The sequence below is a fragment of the Lygodium microphyllum genome, chromosome 3, assembly GCF_053477565.2.
Source record: "Lygodium microphyllum isolate KBCC chromosome 3, Lygodium_microphyllum_v1.1.10, whole genome shotgun sequence".
Lineage (NCBI taxonomy): Eukaryota > Viridiplantae > Streptophyta > Polypodiopsida > Schizaeales > Lygodiaceae > Lygodium > Lygodium microphyllum.
In genome coordinates, this window is record NC_141137.1 from 49,100,580 (window position 1) to 49,109,498 (window position 8,919).

An 8,919-nucleotide genomic window follows, 5' to 3' on the forward strand; every position below is an offset into this window, starting at 1 on the left:
TCATAGAATCCGAATGCAGTGTAGGAACCACATTAGTAATGCCAAGGTTTGCCACCAAACAGCCTAATAAAAGAGCCTCCTGGCAAGCCTCAGTGGGGCTGTAAAATACTTTGCCTCTGTAGTAGATAGGGCCATGCATTTTTGCACCATGGACATCCAAGAAACAATACCTCTAGCAAAGATGAAGATATAACCAGAGGTGGACTTCCTACTATTTGCATGTCCTACATAATTAGAGTCAGTGTATCCCATGACTCTGGTATCCTAGCCACCATAACATATGCACATAGCTACTATGCCCTTTTAGGTACCTCATGATACCATTGATGGCATCCCAATGCCGTTGGCAGTCAGATGTAGCCATATAGCATGTTGCCACAAGTCCCACTACAAATGCTATATTAGGATGAGCGGCTATCATGGTATACATCAAACTACTCACTATGGATGCATAAGGGATCTTTGCCATATCACCTTCTACTCATCAGACTATAGACACTCGGCTTGACTGACCTTCATGTGAGAAGGCAAAGGACAACTGATAGAGGCTGAATATTTTGAAGATGAAACTGCTTAAGGACCTTTTGGATGTACTCCTTTTGTGACAATAGAGGAGTCCTTTAGAGCAATCGCACGTAACGCACATCCCAAGAATATGTGAGGCCTAACCCATGTCCTTCATCTCAAAGCTCTTCTTGAGATGACCTTTCAAGGCATCTCTTGTACACCCACTTGAATGGTAGAGCATTCTTACCACTAGGCAAAGGAACCAAATCCCACATACAATTTTTATGCAATGAGTCATACTTTGACTGCATGGTCCTCTCCCAAGAGTGACTATTATCTCTGTGTATGGCATCATCATAAGTAAGAGGTTCAAACTGCACAGGTTATCATCTATCTCTAGTAGACTCATATATCTACTACTACAGGCTATCAAGCGAGCTAGCTGCATAGTAATAGGAGGCCCCTCTTGAAATATCACCCTACGTAGCTCAATGATATGCTCAGGTACTTATGCATTTTCTCCTCATGGAAAATAATATCATGGCTATGGATAACCTTTTGAACTTGCATATCCCATAGGCAATAGCCCATCTCACTTGCATCCCCATAATCAAGAAATATGCATTTCTTAGACTTAGGATCTAGCTTATTATCCTTGGGTACATACCACAAAGTCTCACAACCAAAGATACGAAAATAAGAAAATAAGGGAGGTTTCCTAGACCATACCTTCTCTGCAATTTGATAGTCAAGAGCAGTACATGGGGACCAATTTATCAAGTGTATAGTAGTAGTGACTAGCTTAGCCCAAAAATGTTATGGTAAGCCTACTTGGCTAAGCATACTAGAACTCGCTCCTCTCGAATTGTCATATTCATGTGCTTAACCATACCATTCTTGGGTCGGTGTATGGAGCAATCAACTAACACTTAATACCTCTCTCATCACAAAGCTGCTCAAATGCTTTAGAGACATAATCATCTCCATTATTTGACCTTAGGTGTTTAACCTATACCCAGACTGGTTCTCAATCAAAGCAAGCCGATACTAAAATGTAGCTAAGACATCTGATTTCTGCTTAATAGGATATGCCTAAACCTTATGCGTATAGTTATCAATAAAGGTAATGAAATACTTCGTGCCACCTAATGATTTGGAAGGCATGGAACCACATACATCCGAATGAACAAGAGCCAATGGCTCACCATATATGTCACACCAAATTTTTTATGTGGGTTACATGTTTGTCTGCTATATAAACAATGATCATAAGACTCAAAGCACTTATAGTTAAGGGGTGAAAGACATTACAAATAAGTTCATTCCTTTCAAGGACATATGGCCAAGGTGACGATGCCATAGAGAGACATGTGAAATTGCATCCACTACCAAAATATGGTCACCTGACCCAGATACAAGCAAGGGGTAGAGAGTATTGAACTTAACACTTCCTGCAATGACAAGATTGCCATGGGTAATCCTTCATGAGGAATCACCAAATGAAGCTACATAACCTACATTATCCAAAGTGCCAGCAAAGATAAGGCTCTTTATGAGAGCCAATACATTGTTGAGATGGAAAGCTCAATATATATGGACATTGATGATGGACCACATAGCTAGATGGGTCTGCACATCTACACTTAGCATATCGATGGTCATTATGATTCTCGCATGGTCGTTGACTTATCACTTATTATATTTAGTTTGTTATACCTACCTACAATTGGCATAGATATAGCATCAGCCGATTAAGTATAGTCAGTTATACATTGTTTGACTTAGTATGTTAATTTTCTTTATGTTGTATCTTATCTATATTATGTGTGGTAAAAGAAGATGAAACAAGAAAGAAAACATTTTGGCCTCCATCTCTCTTCTTGTGTTTTTGAGTGAGCTTTCTCTTGTGTATACGGTGTGTGTTTAGCGCAATAGCTTAAGCAAGTCCCTCCACCAAGCAATACTTGACATGGTATGAGAGCGGCACCACTGAGAGACTAGTTTTTTGAAGGTTGAAGTGAAGGAGAAAAAGCAAAGTTTGAGTGAGCAAGCAACCGATAAGAAGCTCTTCCACTCTTCTACTCTTTCTCTCGGATAGTGCATGTGGAGGTATTGGAAGAAGGGTAGAGTGAAAATCTCATATTGCTGTGAATTTGGTGTGTAAGTAGAAATTGTATTCTATAAATATGTCTTTCAAGATTTTCTCATTGCTTTTTGAGCATCTAGGGTGTTTGGGCCCGGTTTTAAAGCCAACAAGACAACAATTTTAGAATATATTGTGATTTTGGTAGTATCAACTAAAAGTGGATGCACAAGTTGCAAATTTAGAATCTGTAATTTTTTAGTGTTTGGTAAGAAGAAACATAAGTTTCATTTGTAAATAGGTTGCAAATTACATGTATTATTGAGCAATCAGTAAAAAAGGTTGCTTGGTGTATTGTTGTGTACTAAGTTGCTCAAAGTACAACTTGGGTACACTCTATCTCACACTTGATATTGACCCGTAGGCTATTTATATAGCCTTTGCCAATCTAGATTTAGGGTTTCCCCTACCTCTTAAGGCTATTCACATCCATCTGCCCTCATATACCCTTCTTTAGGGTATATTCCCATGCCTATATTGTAACAAGATGGAAGAGAACCATGCTCAGGTTTCATGAAAGGTAGAGAAGTCTAAAGAATATCAAGACTTTCAAGCCTAGAAGTGGAGGTTGGAGCAAAAGAATAAGAGCAATACGATAACAGCTACTCACTTGCTCAAAACTAATTTTGTGTTCTCCTATTATGTTTTGGGAGCATCAAGTCCTAAGTAAATGTTTTCTATGTGATTGCACTGTGAATCCATGCTCATGCATATATTATTGACATAATTGATAGGGCCATTCTCCATCTAGACAAAGTAAAGAGGGGTGTGGAGAAAGCATCGCAAGCCTATACCAACACCATTCTACCTAAAGTTGTGAAAAACATGTACACCAAGAAGAGGTTCAAGAAGGCCAAGGAACAATGAGTTGAAAGTTCATGCATGAAAGGTAGAGCTTGAGTGGAAGCACACAAGTGAAAGCAAGAGCAAACCAAGAGTTATGGCAGATAGAGCAAGAGAGAAAGAGAGAGAGACACCGTATATGGGAACTCCAATAGTCACAATGTGTGATGGGAGCCTTCCCTTATTGAAATGTCACTAAAAGAATAAAGAATAAAGTGACAATGATGGGCACCTATCACCTCCAATGTATAGGCATGTGGATATCATCAGTGTAATGAATATATGGGTAGTCATGTAGATGTACCTTTACCTCCAACAACCTCCCACTTAAAGGTAAATGTGCCCCTAGTGAGGAGAGAACAAAAAAAAGCGATAAAGTACAAATCTATGTAAAGTATAACAAGATGAGGAATAGATGTCATCTCATTCTACGCTAATCATCTTCTTAAGAAAGGTAAAATATTTCTTTGAGAGACTTTTAGTGAGCAGATCTGCAAGATTCTCATCAGTCAAGATCTTATCAAGCTCAACAAACTTGTCCTCTATCACCTCCCTAATAAAGTGACATCGCACCTCAATGTGGTTTGTCTTTACATGGAAAATTGGATTCTTGGCCAACTGAATGGCACTCATAGAACCTGGATGCATTGTAGGGACCACATCAATAATACCAAAGTATACTTAACGTACCTCTACCTAACTGCCTATCAAACCTATGGCACCATTCCCTAGGTACCTACTTAAGCCGCCATAAAGGCTCTTTCTCAACTTACACACTAGATATTCCTTTTCTTTCTCCTCAAAGCCCTTAGACTGATGTATATAAATCTCATCATGTAGGTCCCCATGTAAGAAAGCTGTCTTGACATCCATATGCTAGAGGTCTAAATTGAGCTATGAAACCAAAGCCAGAACCAAGCATAGGGTAGTCATCTTGATGATAGGAGAGAAGACTACATTGAAGTCAACACCATGCTCTTGCTTAAAAACCTTAGTAACCAATCTAGCCTTATAGGCTGGCTTGGGGCATCCAGGGGTACTCTTCAACTTGTATACCCACTTGCATGGAAAAGCACATTTTTCACTAGGCAAAGAAACCAAATCTCACATATAATTTTTCTACAGTGAGGCATACTTTGACTGCATGGCCCTCTCCTAAGAGTGACTATCACCTCTCTGCATATCCTTATTATAGGTAAGAGACTCCCTATTATCTATCACTATAATATAATCCATAGAGAGTGCAAATAGATCATACTAATGTCTATCTCTAGTAGACTGCCACAAAATAGACTATGGGACTTGTACCTCCTATCTAACATCATAGTCTTGGGCCATTGGAGCATCAACTACTACAAGTTGTCTAGTTGGCTATATAGTAAAAGGTAGCTCCTATTGAAACATCACCATATGTACCTCAACGACTTGCTCAAGCTGCTTATACATTTTCTCCTCATAGAAAACAAGATTATGGTTGCAAATGACATTTCAAGCCTATGGATTCCATAAGCGATAGCCCATCTCACCTGCATCCTCATAGCCAAGAAATATGTATTTCATGGACGTAGGATCTAGCTTATTGCGCTTGTCCTTGGGAACATGGTAGAAAGCCTCATGACCAAAGACACACAAATAAGCATATGATGGAGTTTTCCATACCATACCTTCTCTATAACCTGATAGTCAAGAGTAGTGCATGGGAATCTATTAATCAAATGTATGATAGTAGTAACTACCTTAGCTCAAAAGTATTGCAGTAAGCCTACATATCCTATTCATGCACTCAACCATACCATTCTAGGGTGGGATATAAAAGGTAGTCAACTGATACCACTAAATACATTTCTCATCACAAAACTGCTCAAAGGCTTTAGATACATACTCGTCCCCATTATCAAATCATAAGTATTTTAGCCTACACCTAGACTAGTTCTTAACAAAGCAAGGCAATGCTAAAAGGTAGCCCAAGACTTCCGATTTCTGTTTTATGGGGTATGCCGAGACCTTATTTAAGTAATTGTCAATAAAAGTAATGAAATACTTCACACCATCTAATGACTTGTAAGACATTGGTCCACAAATATCAAAATGAACAAGAGCTAGAGGCTCATCCATGCATGTAATGCTAGACTTCTTATACAAGTTACGAGTCTACCTGCCATAAAGACAATGATCACAATAATCAAAATACTTACAGTCAAGGGATGGAAGATACTGCAAATGGGTAAGAATTTTCATTCCCTTTATGACATGTACTCAAGGTGATGATGCCATAATGATACATATGGTACAACAACCATTATTAAAATGTAGTCTCAAAAGGCATAAATACAAGGAATAAAGAGTGCAAGACTTGGTATCTCGTGCCATGACAAGATTCCCATGGGTATGCTTCCATGAGGAATCACCAAAAGATACAACATAACTTGCATTGTCTAACTATCCAGCTGCATACATCATGCAAAGTAAGCAAATTTCCTAAAGGAAAGTGCAGTTGGGCAACTCTAATACCAACAATATTGAAGGCTAAATCATTATCCAATCTAATAGATCCTATCATGTTGCAATAGGATGGAACCACTCTCAATGAGGAGTGACATGAAATGAAGCCCTTGAATCAAGCAATTAACACTGAGCATAGATAAATAAGATATTAGTCAAGTGTAAAGCATCAAGAGAAGAAGCTAAAAGTATGTGGTCATCATCAGAATCAATCAGCACTAACGAGTCAATGTAGACTTATGGCCATGGGACTTACTATGAGACTAGCCACGTTATTGAGAATGAGACTTCTGAGAATTTCTCCCACGGTGGTCATTACTGCTCCTACCACTATTGCCTCTAATTATCAAAGTATGAGAGGTGCAAAAAGCATCAACATTCTCTCTATTAATCTCTTCATTCAAGAGTGCACCCTCTACATCCTGCAATTTCAGTTCATGAATAGGCATGTTTATGCACATAGTAATACGAAATGTGTTCCATGACTTAGGCAATGTTAAGTAATAAGAACAAGGGAGGAAGATTGTCCTTAAATTCAATTCCGTATGAAGACAAGTGGCTAAAGTAGAATGAAACTATTGAAATGGGTGGACATGGAGGTCCCCTCCATATGAAGGTCCATGAGTTGCTTCAACCAATACGAAGTGGTGAGGGATCTACTTGTCATACACATTGCAAATCTTATTCCATAACTCCTCATAAGGTCTACTCATCGGAGACAACATTATAGTAGACCTACTTAGAGAGTGACAAAATGATTGTAGATTTATATGACTCATCCAATTTAGCCCAATCCTCTGCATCAAAGTGTTTAGGCTTTACAACCTAAAACGGGCCCGACACTGGCTATAAGCACTAGCCAAGCCTTTCTATACTCAAGACCCCCTCGGCCTCATGGCCAAGAGTGTATAAGGGACACAATACCCTAAATAATAATGTGAATCTTGCGTTTGTTGTAAATTGTAGTCCAACGATTAAACCCCACACTCCTCAGAGGGAGTTCCTACAAATAGATTGGTATAGAATACCTCATAATCACAAACAGAAGGAGACACCCCTCTGACTGAATGTTGTGGCCCCACTGCAACTCTCCTACACCTCGGGGAGTAGCTCCTCGATGCGCCGCTAACACAAATAACACATGCGTCACAAATTCCACTCTTCTTTTAGACGTTTCGGGAGATAAGATATTTCCTCACTTAATAGTTTTCCAAGGAACTCGAACGCCTAAACCTACAGCTTAGGAATCTCACAACTCAACATGGGTCATAAGTATAAGAAACCAATTGCAATGCATCCAAGAGTTACCATGTTATATGCACAATACAACTGTGAATGCCATCGTGCTCAAACAATTTATGGTTTATAAATCAACATTGTGAAGTGCAGAGATATGTCTTTTAATGATTTCAGCCTATACGTCGTGCTTCATTGCTAAGGGTCAGCACTGAGCATCCTCGTGCAATTTAACCCTTTTTTTTCAATCAAAACCCCCTCCCTGCCCTCTTTCTCAAGTGCAATCTCTCATTTTCTCTTCCCACTCTCTTTTTTTATTAAAGCCTCCCCCTCCCCCACCTCTATTTTTTAAATTAAAACCCCATCCCCCCTCTCTCTCACTTATATTCTCTCACTTTCTTTTCCACCTCCCCTTTTTAATTAAATTCCTCCCCTCTCCCCCCTCTCTCTCTAATGTGTAGGGCCTAGGTTCGTTCTCTCTCTCTTTCTCTCTCAGATTAAATTTTTTATTAAATATTATTTAAAAATATTTTTATTTAAAAAATTTTAACATAATTTTTCACACACCTTGAGAGGGAGATAGAAGAAGAGAGAGAAAGAGAGAGAGAGAGAAGAAGAAGGATAAAAAGAAAAAGAATGTGAGAGGAGGGGGGAAAGAGAAAAGAGAATAGTCTTTTTTAAATTAAACATTTTTCTTCTCCCCCTCTCTCATATGTAGGGCCTAGGTTCTCTCTCTCTCTTTCTCTCATAGTTAGATTAAAATTTTTAATTTAAACTTTCCTCTTAATCAAAATAAGGAGAGAGAGAGAGAGAGAGAGAGATATATATATATATATATATATACAGAGAAAAAAAGAAGAGAGGGAAGGAGGGAGGGGGGAACAAAGATAAAGAATTATAGAGAGAGAAAATTTAAAATTTAAAAGAGAGACAGAGAGAGCAAAAGAAAAAAGGAAAATAAAGAAGAGAGACGGAGAGAAGAAAAGGAGAGAGACAGAGAGAAGAAAAGGAGAGAGAGAAAATAAGAAGAATAAGATAGAGAATTTAAACACAAAGAGAATTATAGAGAGAGGAAAGATAAAATTTAAAAGAAAGAGAAAAGAAAAGAAATTAAAGAGAGAAGAAGAAAAAATGAAAAAAGAGGAGAGAGAAGCAAAATAAAGGAGGGGGAGAGAGAGAAAAAGAGAGAAGAATAATAATAATAAGAATAAGAAGAAAGAGAAAAATAGGAAGAGAGATGGGGAAAAGAGAAAACTTCTAAACCCAACCAATCATGAACAAACCCCTTGTCAATAAATCTACATTTTAGTCGTTCGAAAAAATCCTCCTTAAAGGGTATTCTGCCCATGGAAATACTCAACATTGGATAGATGGTTAGGCAAGGATAGATTCCTCACATTATTTCTCTATTTGGCTCAATGCTTTGGTCCCCTTCAAGAAGGATGCATTTGTTGTTAACGATAATCCTAAATTGTTATATAATCCCTCTTAAAACGAAATCAAATGTTGGAAGAACTTGTGGGAGCACAAGGAACTAATATGGTGCCTTTGCATCTAATTAGAAATCAATACTCCTTAATCTAATAGGAAATGCATTGATTAGAAAGGTGTGGAAGAAGCCGCACATATGGTTAACTAGAACTGGTTCCTAGTTTATATAGGTATTGAGCTGTGTCAAATGATGGTAA